This window comes from Schistocerca americana, chromosome 7 (genome assembly GCF_021461395.2).
Source record: "Schistocerca americana isolate TAMUIC-IGC-003095 chromosome 7, iqSchAmer2.1, whole genome shotgun sequence".
Classification (NCBI taxonomy): domain Eukaryota; kingdom Metazoa; phylum Arthropoda; class Insecta; order Orthoptera; family Acrididae; genus Schistocerca; species Schistocerca americana.
Genome location: NC_060125.1, coordinates 552,930,529 through 552,948,772, shown reverse-complemented (window position 1 = coordinate 552,948,772; position 18,244 = coordinate 552,930,529). Strand labels below are relative to the sequence as shown.

At 45.5% G+C, this 18,244-nt stretch overlaps 1 protein-coding gene across 1 annotated transcript in view; it reads right to left on the bottom strand.

Annotated features, from left to right (window-relative positions):
* The window catches only part of LOC124621936 (tyrosine-protein kinase Btk29A), a 380,429-nt gene that overhangs the window by 277,930 nt on the left and 84,255 nt on the right, over window positions 1-18,244 (bottom strand). The window lies entirely within an intron of this gene.

The following is an 18,244-nucleotide window of genomic DNA, read 5'->3' as shown; positions in this document are numbered from 1 at the left end:
GGCGAGGCGAGGCGAGGCGAGGCGCAGGTTGCCAGTTGCCCGCAGCAGCCGTGGTCAGCGACCTGGCGCGGCGTTGCCGCACTGCAGCGCCGGAGGCCCGCCGGCCGCCGCTCGGGGTCACCCGCTTTGGGCTCGGGCGCTGGGCGGCGCGGACACCGGACGCGGGCTTCCGACTGCTCGCCGGCTGGCTGGACACGGCACGATGCCGGTGCACCTCGAGCCAGGCCAGCGCCAAGTGAGCATCAACTCAACAGGCTACCCCGTTTACTCTACATCCACACCCACACACGATACATTCATGAGCCAAAATACACCGAAGCACCAAGCAAACTGGTATAGACATGCGTATTCGAATACGGACACGTTTGTTGTGGTCTTCAGTCCTGAGACTGGTTTGATGCAGCTCTCCATGCTACTCTATCCTGCGCAAGCTTCTTCATCTCCCAGTACCTATTGCAACCTACATCCTTCGGAAACTGCTCGGTGTACTCATCTTTTGGTATCCCTCTACGATTTTTACCCTCCACGCTGCCCCCCAATACTAAATTGGTGATCCCTTGATGCCTCACAACATGTCCTACGAACCGAGCCCTTCTTCTAGTCAAGTTGTGCCACAAACTTCTCCACAATCCTATTCAATACTTCATTAGTTATGTGATCTACCCATCTAATCTTCAGCATTTTTCTGTAGCACCACATTTCGAAACCTTCTATTCTCTTCTTGTCCAAACTATTTATTGTCCATGTTTCACTTCCATACATGGCTACAATCCACACAAATACTTTCAGAAACGAATTCCTGACACTATACTCGATGTTAGCAAATTTCTCTTCTTCAGAAATGCTTTCCTTGCTATTGCCAGTCTACATTTTATATCCTCTCTACTTCGACCATCATCAGTTATTTTTCTCCCAAAATAGCAAAACTCCTTTACTACTTTAAGTGACTCATTTCCTAATCTAATTCCCGCAGCATCACCCGACTTAATTCGACTACATTCCATTATCCTCGTTTTGCTTTTGTTGATGTTCATCTTATATCCTCCTTTCAAGACACTGCCCATTCCGTTCAACTGCTCTTCCAAGTCCTTTGCTGTCTATGACAGAATTACAATGTCATCGGCGAACCTCAAAGTTTTTATTTCTTCTCCATGGATTTTAATACCTACTCCGAACTTTTCTTTTGTTTCCTTCACTGCTTGCTCAATATAGAGATTGAATAACGTCGTGGAGAGGCAACAACCCTTGTCTCACTCCCTTCCCAACCACTGCTTCCCTTTCATGACCCTCGACTCTTATAACTGCCATCTGGTTTCTGTACAAATTGTAAATAGCCTTTCGCTCCCTGTATTTTACCACTGCCACCCTTAGAATTTGAAAGAGAGTAGTCCAGTCGACATTGTCAAAAGCTTTCTCTAAGTCTACAAATGCTAGAAACGTAGGTTTGCCTTTCCTTAATCTAGCTTCTAAGATAAGTCGTAGGGTCAGTATTGCCTCACGTGTTCCGATATATATCCAAACTGATCTTCCCCGAGGTTGGCTTCTAATAGTTTTTCAATTCGTCTGTAAAGAATTCGCGTTAGTATTTTGCAGCCGTGACTTATTAAACTGATAGTTCGGTAATTTTCACATCTGTCAACACCTGCTTTCTTTGGGATTGGAATTATTATATTCTTCTTGAAGTCTGAGGGTATTTCGCCTGTCTCATACATCTTGCTCACCAGATGGTAGAGTTTTGTCAGGACTGGCTCTCCCAAGACTGTCAGTAGTTCTAATGGAATGTTGTCTACTCCCGGGGCCTTGTTTCAGTGCTCTGTCAAACTCTTCACGCAGTGTCATATCTCCCATTGCATCTTCATCTACATCCTCTTCCATTTCCATAGTATTGCCCTCAAGTACATCACCCTTGTATATACACTCTATATACTCCCGAATGAGATTTTTCACTCTGCAGCGGAGTGTGCGCTGATATTAAACTTCCTGGCAGATTAAAACTGTGTGCCCGACCGAGACTCGAACTCGGGACCTTTGCCTTTCGCGGGCTAGTGCTCTACCAACTGAGCTACCGAAGCACGACTCACGCCCGGTACTCACAGCTTTACTTCTGCCAGTACCTCCTCTCCTACCTTCCAAACTTTACAGAAGCTCTCCTGCGAACCTTGCAGAACTAGCACTCCTGAAAGAAAGGATATTGCGGAGACATGGCTTAGCCACAGCCTGGGGGATGTTTCCAGAACGAGATTTTTCACTCTGCAGCGGAGTGTGCGCTGATATGAAACTTCCTGGCAGATTAAAACTGTGTGCCCGACCGAGACTCGAACTCGGGACCTTTGCCTTTCGCGGGCAAGTGCTCTACCAACTGAGCCACCGAAGCACGACTCACGCCCGGTACTCACAGCTTTACTTCTGCCAGTACCTCGTCTCCTACCTTCCAAACTTTACAGAAGCTCTCCTGCGAACCTTGCAGAACTAGCACTCCTGAAAGAAAGGATATTGCGGAGACATGGCTTAGCCACAGCCTGGGGGATGTTTCCAGAACGAGATTTTTCACTCTGCAGCGGAGTGTGCGCTGATATGAAACTTCCTGGCAGATTAAAACTGTGTGCCCGACCGAGACTCGAACTCGGGACCTTTGCCTTTCGCGGGCAAGTGCTCTACCAACTGAGCTACCGAAGCACGACTCACCCCCGGTACTCACAGCTTTACTTCTGCCAGTACCTCGTCTCCTACCTTCCAAACTTTACAGAAGCTCTCCTGCGAACCTTGCAGAACTAGCACTCCTGAAAGAAAGGATATTGCGGAGACATGGCTTAGCCACAGCCTGGGAGATGTTTCCAGAATGAGATTTTTCACTCTGCAGCGGAGTGTGCGCGAAAGGCAAAGGTCCCGAGTTCGAGTCTCGGTCGGGCACACAGTTTTAATCTGCCAGGAAGTTTCACTCTATATACTCCTTTCACCTTTTTGCTTTCCCTTGTTTGCTTAGAACTGGGTTTCCATCTGAGCTATTGATATTCATACAAGTGGTTCTCTTTTCTCCAAAGGTCTCTTTAATTTTCCTGTAGGTAGTATCTATCTTACCCCTAGTGAGATAAGCCTCTACATCCTTACATTTGTCCTCTAGCCATCCCTGCTTAGCCATTTTGCACTTCTTGTCGATATCATTTTTGAGACGTTTGTATTCCTTTTTGCCTGCTTCATGTACTGTATTTTTAAATTTTCTCCTTTCATCAATTAAATTCAATATTTCTTCTGTTACCCAAGGATTTCTACTAGCCCTCGTCTTTATATCCACTTGATCCTCTGCTGCCTTCACTACTTCATCCATCAAAGCTACCCATTCTTCTTCTACTGTATTTATTTCCCCCATTCTTGTCAATTGTTCCCTTATGCTCTCCCTGAAACTCTGTACAACGTCTGGTTTAGTCAGTTTATCCAGGTCACATCTCCTTAAATAACCACAGACACGTAAACAGGTAGAATACGGCGCTGCGGACGGCAACGCCTATGTAAGATAACAAGTGTCTGGTACAGTTGTAAGATCGGTTACTGCAGCTGCAATGGCAGGTTATCAAAATTTACGTGAGTTTCAACGTGGTGTTATAGTTGGCACACTAGTGATGGGACGCAGCATCTCCGAGGTAGCGATAAAGTGGGGACTTCCCCGTACGACAATTTCACGACTGTACCGTGAATATCAGGAATTCGGTAAAATATCAAGTCTCAGAGATCGCTGCGGCTGGCAAAAGATCCTGCAAAAACGGGACGAACGACGACTGAAGAGATTTGTTCAACGTGACAGAAGTGCAACCCTTCCGCGAATTGCTCGACATTTCAATGCTGAGTCATCAACAAGTCTCACCGCTCGAACCATTCAACGAAACATCTCGTCTACCCTTGATGACTGCACGACACAAAGCTTTACACCTAGCCTGGATTCGTCAACACCGCCACTGGACAGTTAACGACTGCAAACGTGTTGCCTCGTCGGACGAGTCTAGTTTCAAACTGTATAGAGAGGATGGACGTGTACGGATGTGGAGACAAACTCATGAATCCATGGACCCTGCATTTCAGCAGGGGACTGTTCAAGCTGGTGGAGGCTCTGTAACGGTGTGGGGCGCGTGCAGTTGCAGTTACATGGGACGCCTGATACGTCTAGATACCACTCTGACAAATGACACGTAAGTGAGCATCCTTTCTGAGCACCTGCATCCATTCATGTCCACTGGGCATTCCAACGGACATGGGCAACTCAAGCAGGACAATGCGACACCTCCCACGGGCAGAATCACTACATAGTGGCTCCAGGAACACTCTTCTCCGTTTAAACACTTCTGCTGGCCACCAAACTCTCCAAACATGAACATTATTGAGCATATCTGGGATGTCTTGCAACGTGCTCTTAAGAAGAGATCTCCACTTCCTCGTACTCTTACGGATTCACGGACAGCTATGCAGGATTCGAGGTGTCAGTTCCCTCCAGCACTACTTCAGGCATTAGTTGAGTCCACGCCACGTCGTGCTGCGACACTTCTCCGTGCTCGTGGGTGGCCCTAAACGATATTATGCAGGTGTACCAGTTTCATAACCTCTGCAGTGTACAGGATGATTCAAAAAGAATACCACAACTTTAAAAATGTGTATTTAATGAAAGAAACATAATATAACCTTGTGTTATACATCATTACAAAGAGTATTTAAAAAGGTTTTTTTTCACTCAAAAACAAGTTCAGAGATGTTCAATATGGCCCCCTCCAGACACTCGAGCAATATCAACCCGATACTCCAACTCGTTCCACACTCTCTATAGCATATCAGGCGTAACAGTTTGGATAGCTGCTGTTTTCTCGTTTCAAATCATCAATGGTGGCTGGGAGAGGTGGCCGAAACACCATATCCTTAACATACCCCCATAAGAAAAAATCGCAGGGGGTAAGACCAGGGCTTCTTGGAGGCCAGTGATGAAGTGCTCTGTCACGGGCTGCCTGGCGGCCGATCCATCGCCTCGGGCAGTTGACGCTCAGGTAGTTACGGACCTTTTTCGTAGGACTCTCCATACAATTGATTGTGGAATTTACAGCTCTCTGCTAGCTCTGCGAGTCGATTTTCCTGGGCTGCGAACAAATGCTTGCTGGATGCGTGCTACATTTTCATCACTCGTTCTCGGCCGTCCAGAACTTTTCCCTTTGCACAAACACCCATTCTCTGTAAACTGTTTATACCAACGTTTAATACACCACCTATCAGGAGGTTTAACACCATACTTCGTTCGAAATGCACGCTGAACAACTGTCGTCGATTCACTTCTGCCGTACTCAATAACACAAAAAGCTTTCTGTTGAGCGGTCGCCATCTTAGCATCAACTGACGCTGACGCCTAGTCAACAGCGCCTCAAGCGAACAAATGTAGAACTAAATGAAACTTTATAGCTCCCTTAATTCGCCGACAGATAGTGCTTAGCTCTGCCTTTTGTCGTTGCAGAGTTTTAAATTCCTAAAGTTGTGGTATTCTTTTTTAATCACCCTGTATTATGACCACTATCCACAGCGAGGTTTGACGCGGCCTGCTGGCGTAGCGGGTACGTGACGCGGTATGGAAAGCACATAAGCGGACCCGAGACCAATGGGGAATCGTTCTGTCGACGGTACGGGCCGCAAATGGGGTTACCGAGCAACGTAAGCGATTTTGACAAAGAGCAGGTTTTATGGTACAGCACCTGGTATAGAACATCTTGCAATTGGTGAAGCTCGTCAGATTGTTCGCGTGCTACTGTGGTGAGGATCCACAGAAAGTGGTTGAAGGACGCTGGAACGACGAACAGGCCTCAAGATGTTGGGCGTCAACGCCTCGTCACAGAACGTGGAGATCGGAAGCTTGTCCGCTCCGGAAAGGACTCTAGGTGGCGGCCTGTGGTAGATCTTACGGAAAGGACAACTCTGGAGCAGGCACAAGCATTTCTGGGCACACCGCTGAGCGTACACTGTTGGATATGGGACTCCGCAGCAGGAAACCTCTACCCGTTACCGGGATGTTCCTAGCGCCACTAGCTGTTTCCATCCACGTGATAAACCCTTTCTTGCAGTGCACCGTAGTCCTAAGACGTTTATGGATGGCCGTCTTTTCAAAGATGGTTGCGGGACTCGGCTGATAGCTACAGGATGTCAAATCAAACACCTTCCAGCCGTCTAATTTCCAAACTTATTTTATTTGATTACTATTAAAAACAGTCTTGAGCACGATTTATTTAACAAGGTGACCGGTTTCGACCACTACTGTGGTCATCTTCAGACCATTGAGTAAGAACCCCTTTCTGTTGGAGTTGTGATTCTCCAACAGAAAGGGGTTCCTACTCAATGGTCTGAAGATGACCACAGTAGTGGTCGAAACCGGTCACCTTGTTAAATAAATCGTGGTCAAGACTGTTTTTAATAGTAATTATTTACAAGACATTGATCACTGCTGTTCCCGTAATGCATTAAAAAGTAATTATTTTATTTGGCTAAGAGTTTCGGCCATTTACTGTGCCATCTTCAGAACCCTGACCGACGTGTAGGAAGATTCCACCGCGGTTCTGAACAGGGGCCACATGCAAATACCGGTATCTGAAGATTTCTGCTCGCTACAGCGGTCACTGCAACCGTCATCTGCCGACTGTTAGAGAACATTCAAACCAAACCACTCAAAAAACCGAGGTGGAGTCTTCCTACACGTCGGCCAGGGGCCTGAAGATCGTGTAGTAAAACGCCGAAACTGGTAGCCAAATAAAATAAGTTTGGAAATGAGACGGCTGTTAGGTGTTTGATTTGACATCCTAGGAGGTTTCGGTGTACTTTTCTCAAATCAGCTGACGGTTGCGATCGCAAGAAGTCAACAATGAAAGCTTTTGGCGAATACGTTACAGCTGCTTCATTTTGACAGTCTCATGAAGGTTTTTTACTGGGGGAGCAAACGCATACACAATACTCTTCGTACAATCGATGTTTCAAGGATTTCTTTCCTAGAGTAATACATTTCAAAATGGGATTTCTGAACTGTACCCTGTAGGAATAACACTGTGAAAAAACAACAGAAATATCAATTGCTGGATGGTACCCATCTGTGCACATGCGATCGTTGTTTCAGTGGACGCACAGACGAATTTTAAAACTGTTCAGCACATTTGTTCGTCTCAGTCGATACTGTTAATAACCTACCGTCAAAACGAATGTGAAAATACCAAGTGAATTGCTGCGGCTAGCGCGAAACCCTAAACACACTTTGCCAACTGTGAGCTCGTGCGCTGTTCGTCGAGCACTCGGCGCAGCGCCGTCAGGCAGACCGAACGCAGTTCGCCGAGCACCGTCGAGCGGCTAATTACGACTGCAGTGGATGCGGTACCACCGAGACAAGGTTGGGGAATATGGAAACATGTCGCCCGTTTGGATGAGTCGTGTTTCTCGTTACACCGGATCGAAGGTCGTGTCGAAACACACGCCGTTACCCAGACAAACGGCTGTCCGAAACATGCATGGGGGAGGCAGGTCGGGGGAAGCAGTATTATGCTATGGGCGAAATTCGTCTGGGTTTCCGTGGGACCCGTGGCAGTGTTCGAAAGCACCATGACAGCTGAGGACTGGATGAATAATACTGCGAACCGTCTGCATACTTTCAATACTTGCAGTCATCCCCGACGGCGATAGTATGTCCCACCAGGATGGATGTTCACGTCACAAGGCCACCAGAATCGCGATCTGGTGCAGGGAGTCCAAGACGGTGGTCTGTGTTGAAGCGGTGGCGACATGATTTAGTTTTTTTTTTTAATTTGTTTAAACAATGGTCACTCTTTGAAGATCCGTGGGCAGGATTGCAGACCGAACAGCTGCTATTGTTACGTTCACCTGTAACACTACTATTTCTCATCAATATCTTTCAAACTACCGTCCGCGCAAGTTACCACTTTACATTGTTTCTTCTTAGTAATAGCAGCTCCGGCATCTTCTTCTGCGGCCTTCCACTAACTAGATAACTGCATTTCTTCTGATCATGCCGCTTCGATAAGGCACTGTATTCGTGACATAAAATTTTCGTATTGTGAACCTTAAGAGACGTAGGTTTTTCCCGCTACTAAACAAAGCACCACTCCAAACTTGTAATAAACATTGTACTGAATATTTTTCAATACAAATTTACACTTTTTATCTTCACAAAAAAGACAGAGCGTCTCCATAAAACATCCTGCCAAGGAGGTGCCCGAAACAAGATAAGTGATAAATAAAAGAACTGTTAAGAAATGAAAATTTAAAGAATTACTGAGTTCAACATTGATTCTGTACCACATGTTGTTTAACTCTGTTAGGTTCATCTTCCTATAAATCATGAGAGAAAGAGAAAAAAAAATCCCAGTTACGGTACGCTACATTGTCGAGTTCTCCTTCGGGCGTGTGTGTGTGTGTGTGTGTGTGTGTGTGTGTGTGTGTGTGTGTGTGTGTGTGTGGTGTTCTTAGCATAAGTTACTTTAAGTAGTGTGTAAGCCTAGGGACCGATGATCTCAGCAGTTTGGTCCATTTTTTAGGAATTCACACACATTTGAACGCTACATTGTACCACTGGTGGTACGCAACAACATTTCAGGTGCTGCGTAGAAGTGAACAAAACACACAGTGAAATGAAGTAAAATTATTCTCTTACGACACTTTAAAGTAAAATTATACTGAGAAAACTGACTGATAAAAAGTGGCACTTGTGTAATGTTAAAGGAAATGAATTTACCGCTGTTCATATTTCTTTCTGAACGCACGCAGGACACAGGAAAGTTGGATTTTGTCCTCCTAAATCCTCCCTCCCTTCATTAGCAGTCGCTGCCTTGGCCCGACATGATTTTCTTTGACGTCGGCGATATTTTGATCGGGTCTTGTCGGTCATTAAAGTTTTCGAGCTGCTTCGCAACTGAAGCCAGTCTTTTGTCTCTAATTTACTATCCTTCATGTTCAGTTTATTAATCTATTGCACAACTGGTTATGTTGAAACTTCCTGGCAGATTAAAACAGTGTGCCGGACCGAGACTCGAACTCGGGACTTCAGCCTTTCGCGTGCAAGTGCTTAACCGACTGAGCTACCCAAGCACGATTCACGACCAGCCCTCAAAGCTTCAATTCTGGCAGTATCTCGTTTCTTACGTTCCATACTTAACACATGCTCTCCTACGGATCTTGCAGAACTAGCACTCCAGGAAGAAAGGATACTACGAAAACATGGCTTAGCCACAGCCTGGGGGGATGTTTCCAGCATGAAGTTACCATTCCGCAGCGGAAAGTACGCTGGTATATCGTTTCTGATATAAAATTTTAACAAATATTTTAAACGTCCCGCAGTGGCCGAGCGGTTCTAGGCTCTTCAGTCTGGAACCGCGCGATCGCTACGGTCGCAGGTTCGAATCCTGCCTCGGGCATGGATGTGTGTGATGTCCTTAGGTTAGTTAGGTTTAGATAGTTGTAAGTTCTAGGGGACTGATGACCTCAGCTGTTGAGTCCCATAGTGCTCAGGGCCATTTTTTTAAACGTCGTTCCTCAACTACTCACTGAATATTTCTATCACAACTGTCTATATTTAATTTCATATTATTTGCTAAAAATAAGTACCACATATTAACATGAAAGAATCTGTAAAACACAAAGTAGTTGATCTGGAAAATCCAAAAACCGCACGAGTGTTGTCAACATTGAGCAAGAGAGCGAAAATTATCCCCTCCACCCCCCCCCCCGCCCCCTCCCAACCGTTCGACATCACTGCGGCGGCTGTCGTCGTTCAACCCCCTCCCCCACCCGCACCTCAGTGTTTGTTAAGGCTGGAACAAGCTATACTGGTGCTATGCAGTGAATTAAAGTTGGGGAATTCTGCTACAGTGGTCACAGCATGATAGTGAATTCACGTTGACGTCTTGGCCACCAAATTCGCCCGATAAGAACCCGATGGAACAAATATGGGACTCTATCGGGAGCCAGCTCCGCGGCTATAAACCACCGGCCCGTAATATACGGAAGTTGCGTAACTTGCGCTTAGTCACCTAGTGCCACACACCTCTGGAAACCTACCAAGAACTTGCCTGAATCCCTACTATGCTGAACCGCTGCTGTGCCGCGTTCCAGAGGTCCACTATCACGCTATTAAGCAAGTAGTCATAAAATTTTAGTTCCCTAGCGTATCTATACTTTGCAAGCCACTAAAGCAAATCGTGCAAACATTCTTTCAAGATGGGATTAGTAAGGACGCAACAATTCAGATTTCAAAGGTGACTATTAACAGAAATGCAAGTCCACCCAACGGACAATGTTGTTCGATGAGAAGAAACAGCAACAGAATAAAAGCAACAATTCTCAAAAACATGCTGTAACATACAATAAATAAGGTAGTATGAGAGTGTTGTTGTTGTTGTTGTTGTTGTTGTGGTCTTCAGTCCTGAGACTGGTTTGATGCAGCTCTCCATGCTCCTCTATCCTGTGCAAGCTTCTTCATCTCCCAGTACCTAATACAGCCTACATCCTTCTGAATCTGCTTAGTGTACTCATCTCTTGGTCCCCTGCTACGATTTTTACCCGCCACGCTGCCCTCCAGTACTAAATTGGTGATCCCTTGATGTCTCACAACGTGTCCTACCAACTGATACCTTCTTCTAGTCAAGTTGTGCCACAAACTCCTCTTCTCCCCTATTCTATTCAATACTTCCTCATTAGTTATGTGATCTACCCATCCAATCTTCAGCATTCTTCTGTAGCACCACATTTCGAAAGCTTCTATTTTCTTCTTGTGTAAACTATTTATCGTCCACGTTTCCCTTCCATACATGGCTACACTCCATACAAATACTTTCAGAAAAGACTTCCTGACATTTAAATCTATACTCCATGTTAAAAAAATTTCTCTTCTTCAGTAACGCTTTCCTTGCCATTGCTAGTCTACATTTTATATCCTCTCTACTTCTCCCATCATCAGTTATTTTGCTCCCCAAATAGCAAAACTCCTTTACTACTTTAAGTCTCTCATTTCCTAATCTAATTCCCTCAGCATCACCCGACTTAATTCGACTACATTCCATTATCCTCGTTTTGCTTTTGTTGATGTTCATCTTATATTCTCCTTTCAAGGCACTGTCCATTCCGTTCAACTGCTCTTCCAACTCCTTTGCTGTTTCTGACAGAATTACAATGTCATCGGCGAACCTCAAAGTTTTTATTTCTTGTCCATGGATACTAATACTTACGCCGAACTTTTCTTTCGTTTCCTTTATTGCTTGCTCAATATACAGATTGAATAACATCGGGGATATGCTACAACCCTGTCTCACTCCCTTCCCAACCACTGCTTCCCTTTCATACCCTTCGACTCTTATAACTGCCATCTGGTTTCTGTACAAATTGTAAATAGCCTTTCCCTCCGTGTATTTTACCCCTGCCACCTTCAGGATTTGAAAGAGAGTACTCCAGTCAAAAGTCGTAGGGTCAGTATTGCCTCACGTGTTCCAAAATTTCTACGGAATCCAAACTGATCTTCCCCGATGTCGGCTTCTCCCAGTTTTTCCATTCATCTGTAAAGAATTCGTGTTAGCATTTTGCAGCTGTGACTTATTAAACTGATAGTTCGGTAATTTTCACATCTGTCAACACCTGCTTTCGTTTGGATGGGAATTATTATATTCTTTTTGAAGTCTGAGGGTATTTCGCCTGTCTCATACATCTTGCTCACCAGATGGTAGAGTTTTGTCTGGACTGGCTCTCCCAAGGCTGTCAGTATGAGAGTACCCATAGAAAACTATATTTTTAAAAAAATGGCTCTGAGGACTATGCGACTTAACTTCTGAGGTCATTAGTTGCCTAGAACTTAGAACTAATTAAAGCTAACTAACATAAGGACATCACACACATCCATGCCCGAGGTAGGATTCGAACCTGCGTCCGTAGCGGTCGCTCGGTTCCAGACTGCAGCGCCTAGAACCGCACGGCCACTCCGGCCGGCCTATATTTCAAAAAATGAATAGAAAAAAATGTAATAATGTGTCACTGTGCTTCTATAACTATGCTATTTTCTGCATGTTTTAGGTTTAAAAACTCAGTGATGATGGTGATATTTGTCGCCGAAACTAGTTTGGGGAAATAAACAAGTAAACAAATAACAAGGTGTTTAGCATCAAGGCGGACTCAATATCTGATGATGTTTTTTGGACAACTACGTGCAAGGAACAATCGTGACACAACTGATGAAAAAAATTCAAGGGCGATAGGGTTCTGTATTTGGATACCGCAAAGGTCGATTCTCTCGTCGATCTAGCATGATAATGTTTACATCAAAGACTTTCAACAAAATCAAATGTAAAATTTGTCCAGTATGCAATAGACTCAGGGATTTTCACTACTGGACGGCACTATGGTCTAATGCAAAAGAACCAAATCGTTTTCCAGTGCAAACTGAACTCGCTCAAAACACAAATAAAACCAAAGCGGTATATTTTAAGAAGACAAGACCAAGGCTGGATCTCACGCAGATACAGGGTCACCGGATCCTATGGTTCCCACAAGTTAAGCATTTCGTGGTTACACGCGACTATGCACTTTTGTTCTACATCCACTGCAAAGAGAACTGGCAGCAGTCTCTTCGTATGGCGATGGCATCGATAAAATTAATCAGTGAAGAACATCAAATACAAATCAAGATTACATTATCCAAAGGAACTCCCCTTCCAGCCCTACAATATGAGGGCCAAGGTTGTCGAATACCCAAGTGCCAAAGCTACAGGCAGTTGGGAACCGATACAAGACATTCATTCCGTCATTGAAATGGACACCTGACGTCAAAGACTATCTGAAAAAAAAGGTGACTCAATTGTTGCAAAATATGGCCCACCCTCCACATACATTATTAAAAGATACTCCTATCAACAACCTAGTAACAGCTCGTGCTCAGTTATCACGACGACAGAGCACCCCTATGCCTCAAACGAAACAAAAATAATTATTAGACTTGGGCTCATCATAAACAGATGGCAGTCATCCGGACGACGACATCCTGCGTAGTCGGATGAAGGCCCTGCAGATCCATTACTATGCGTGCTATCATCTGATATATTTCTGAAAAAAAACGAAACAACACTGATTTCACCAATACACGATACGCCCGGCATCCAGTGAGTGGTTAGCGGGCCTTACTGCCATGCGGAGGACCCAGTTCAGTTCAGTTGGCGGCACTGCCAGGGATTTTTCTTTGGTGGGAGGTCTGGAATGAGGTCTACTCAACCTCGTGACGACAGTCGAGGTTTGAATAACAATTAACGGATGCACTATCTGGAAAGCCGACAACGGCCGGTAGAGCGTTGTGTCGATTCCGCGTGCCTGAACGTGGAAGAGAATGAACACGGCGGCCGGTCGGCATCGCGGGCTCCTCTGGGTGTGATAGCTAAGTTGATTTTTGTTTTAGCAGTAATGGCAGTTTTCGGTCTTCTTTCATACGCCAACTAAGCGAGGGGAAAATGGCTGTCCGTGAGTCTCTGTACACTCCTTTATCTTATCTTCACAATCCGAACGCGAGATAATACGATGGTGCTAGCAGAATGTTCGCACAGTCTTTTTCGAATACAGGTTTTCTAAATTGACCCAACAACGTTTTAAAGATTCGCTGTCTATCTCGTAAATATTCTCATTTGACTTCTCTGCACACCTCTGTGACACTTTCGTGTGGACTGCGACTATCTGGTAACGATCAAAGTTGTCAATCTCTTATTTACTTCGATGTCTGCTGCCATGCCTATTCGATAAACGTAAAGTTGTACACCATACGAAGATTTGTTTGGACAATGCAATGCTTTACTTATCGTTCTGTTCGAGGTGCTAGGCCGTTCCATTTCTCGATACTGGAACTATAGTCCGATTAAAATTACTTGATAGTTGACACTTCACGATTGGAACTGGTTTTCTCCAATCAGAGCACTCAACTACACGTCCGAACCGTTAGCAGCGACGAACTGCAACAATTGGTCAATTCATTTCCAATTCATTGTTCGGCTTATTTTCTTGTTGTGTCTGGATTCCGAATCATGAGTCTGGCACTTTTATTTTGTATTTCATCATGTATGACAACCATACCAAAAACAAGACATACACAGCAGCAATAACCAAACACTACTGGATACATTCGCACATGACGCGATTCAGCGTCACATATACAGTTATCGTAATCACAGAGATCGGCTTACATTAGCTAAGTTTAGCACGACATTACGTGAGGCCGAATTTTTGAATGTTGCAATTCATCGTTGCGACTGTGGTTCCTACAGTTATAAATACAGCTAATTACTTCAGAGTTGTCGAGCGCAATAGTTAGCGTAGAAACTTGATGTGTAGAGGGTCGTAGGTTCGAATCCTGTCAAATGTAGCGAAATTTTCTTTTATTTATAAATCAAATCAAAGGAGTCTGATTATTATGTTTATTCAATTAATTGGTTTAACTGTATTTTTTTTAATTTCTAGTACTATGCCGAGTCATTTTCACCATGTGATTGACATTTTGATTTGCTCTTATTATTCTTCCTATCATTCTTTTTCCGTCACCCACTGTCCAACGACGTCGCTGTTTACTCCACCTCAAGTGTCACTTAGCGCTGACTGCAGAAATGTGTGGCTTGCTAGGAGATGATCGATCACTGTATACCATTGTCTCAAACTCCATACGCACAGTCGTTGTGCTAGCTGGACTGCTGGAAGAACTCTAGAACTCGCGAGTGTTTCCTTCTGCTAATTTCATCCGATTTTTTTTGCAGTCACCGTCGACAGTGCTCGACGGGCTCTGTCTGCCAGTACATGACGTGTGGCTGGTCCTGATTTAGATGCCTGCCGGAGTGGCCGAGCGGTTCTAGGCGCTTCAGTCTGGAACCGCGTGACCGCTACTGCGGTCGCAGGTTCGAATCCTGCCTCGGGCATGGAAGTGTGTGATGTCCTTAGGTTAGTTAGGTTTAAGACGTTCTAAGTTCTAGGGGACTGATGACCTCAGATGTTAAGTCCCATAGCGCTCAGAGCCATTTGAACCATTTTTGATTTAGATGTGGTTGTTCCTTCGCGTTTCCACTCACAAGCACTGCACCAACACCCGTCTTTGGCAGCTTTGGAGGAGTTCAACTGCCCCTGATGGATTTGGCTCTCAGATGATTTCCAATGACCAAACTGCGCGACAGCGTTTGTGGCCTCTATGCTAGGTGTACGGAGTAGACAGCTGCGGAACTAGCCAATCAGTGCTTTTAATGTTTCCTTGTACCGTACTGCGTAAACTTCTGTCACATTCGAGCACTGTATTGCCTTTTACGCGCGCGAAACTACGACTGAATGATTTCTGTGGCACTGCGGGTGTCCTGTGAATGTTCTCGTAATGGCTGAATAATCTAGAAGATGCAAAGGCAAGGGACCGCATATTTAAAGTGTACTCGTTTTTCAAACGTGGGGCAGATTCAGGCGAGCCGGTTTGCGACGTTGCCAAAGTGCAGGAGCGTAACACAGTTGCTGTCTATGCACTTTCAGCCGAGTTGACATCGCCACGTGCCTCGTGAGCTAGGCGGCTATAGGCTGTTAACGCTGTCGCGGACTATAGTCAGAGGGTTCGCCCGACCGACCCATTCCCCTGTTGGCGCTTCTCGGATTACTCCGTGTGTGTGTGTGTGTGTGTGTGTGTGTGTGTGTGTGTGTGTGTTTGTTTTCCCCTTTGGGAGACCCACAGGGCTACGCCCGTTGACTTCCAGCGTGGTTATTATGTACCAGAATGATTGTGTGCTTGTACGATTTTTGTCTCCAATCTATTACAGCCTAAACTGTCAGTTGAGTGTGGATAGAGGTCTCTTATCTCAAACATTGGGGTATGTACCTAACTCGTGAATAAGATCATGGGGCAACGTAGAAGCCTTGTTCTCATAGAGATTTTCAGATTCTTTATGTGTGTGAAGATGGACAGTTCGCGTAACAGGTCCCTAATACGTGTGTTTGAAGCGCTCCTGTCGGCTTTGGAAGGACCCGAGATTGTCCATGACCACACTCGCTGCCAATACAGGACCGCCGGCAGAATGACAATTCTGATCTTTCTACAGGGTAACAATTATTGTACTATAAATAAAATAAAATCTTCATAACTTCTAAACGGTTTGTGTTAGGACGTTGAAACTGCACGGTTGGCCGCGGGGCATTATGGGAATTAGCATGCGCATACACGGTTTGATCACTGGCCTCGGGTTTGCTTTAGCGACGAAGCCCCCTTTCACTTGGTTGGGTTCGTGAATAAGTAAAATTGCCGCATTTGGGGAACTCAGAATCCGCATTTCGCGATCGAGAAGTCTCTCCACCCTCAAAGGGAGACTGTGTGGTGTGCAATGTCCAGTGACAGAGTAATCGGTGCGATATTCCTTAATGGCACAGTGACTGCCGAACGACACGTGGAGGGTTTGGAAGATGATTGCATCCCCATCATCCATAGTGACCCTGATTTCAACAATCTGTGGTTCATGCAAGACGGAGCTCGACCCCATCGACGCAGGAGTGTTTTTATGTCCTGGAGGGCCATTTGGGGATTGATTGTGGGGGTACCCACTGGCATGGGCCTCGATTGGCCGCCATATTCTCTGGAACTGAACACACGCGACTCCTTTATGTGGGGCCGTATTAATGACAAGGTGTACAGTAATAACCCCAAAACCATTGCTGAGCTGAAAACAGTCATTCAGAAGGTCACGGACGGCATCGATGCTCCGACACGTCTGCGGGTCATGCACAATTTCGCTATTCGTCTGCGACACATCATCGGCAAAGATGGCAGGCATATCGAAGATATTATAACCTAAAACCGAATATCTGTAGTGCCGTTTACAAAAAAAAAAAAAAAGTTAAAATGGCTCTGAGGACTATGGGACTGGTCATCAGTCCCCTAGAACTTAGAACTACTTAAACCTAACCAACCTAAGGACATCACACACAGCCATGCCCGAGGCAGGATTCGAACCTGCGACCGTAGCAGTCGCGCGGTTCCGGACTGAGCGCCTAGAACCGCATGACCACCGCGGCCGGCGTGCCGTTTACATGTAGAATAAATTGTGTGCAGACTGTAGTTCGTAACTAATTTACGTTTATTTTCGTACAGTGGAATAATTGCCACCCTGTACTTACAACACAACGCCTCCTTTTATATTGACAGATCCGCCTCTGATGACATTTACTTATTAGTTCCGCATTACCTACGGCTGTCGAAGTATTTTTATCACACAGTGTGCACTGCGAAGAAACTGCATTCAATAAACAGTCATCGAAGAGAAGATTGACTACGAAAGAGTGACGTGGAGAAGAATTGGCATGCCGGGTAGCAATGGAAAAAGACAATATGACCGACGGAGCCAGGAAGATACACAGAACAGAGGAAAGTGGGAATTTACCTGTCGGGCGCAACACAGATGCACGAAAGAAGAATATACTGATACTGATGCTAGACATCTTGTTTGGCTTCCTCGGGGCGCGCGCGGCGCTAGTCCGATTTCCGCAGAACAGTGGCGGTACAGCAGGGAGCGCCGGGTTGTTCTGCTGGACGACGGCCCCCTGAGCGGTGTAACGCCGGCGCTTCCCACGGACTGCGCCAGGCGTGACCGCTCGTCCGGAAAGCGGTCGCCTGCGACTGCTGGCTGGCATCGCCTACTCGGCAGACCACTGCGAAGTGCGCGCCAGAGGGTACTTACAAGGGAACCTCCCCATCGCACCCCCCTCAGATTTAGTTATAAGTTGGCACAGGGATAGGCCTTGAAAAACTGAACACAGATCAATCGAGAAAACAGGAAGAAGTTGTGTGGAACTATGAAAAAAAATAAGCAAAATATAGAAACTGAGTAGTCCATGCAGAACGTAGGCAACATCAAGGAAGGTGTGAGCTTAGGAGCGCCGTGGTCCCGTGGTTAGCGTGAGCAGCTGCGGAACGAGAGGTCCTTGGTTCAAGTCTTCTCTCGAGTGAAAAGTTTAATTTTTTATTTTCAGACAATTATCAAAGTTCAGGCACTCACACATAATCAACTTCGCTCTCCAAAATTCCAGGACATGTTCAGATTTGCTTGGACATATGCAGGATTTGACGGTCTACACACGGAAACATTTGAAAATGTAAAAAAACATATGTTTTGACAGAGCACAGCGAAAACTGTGCGACTGTGAAACTGTTGCATTCATTTCTTGCAGTTTATGTGACAAACTCTTATGTTTTCATCAC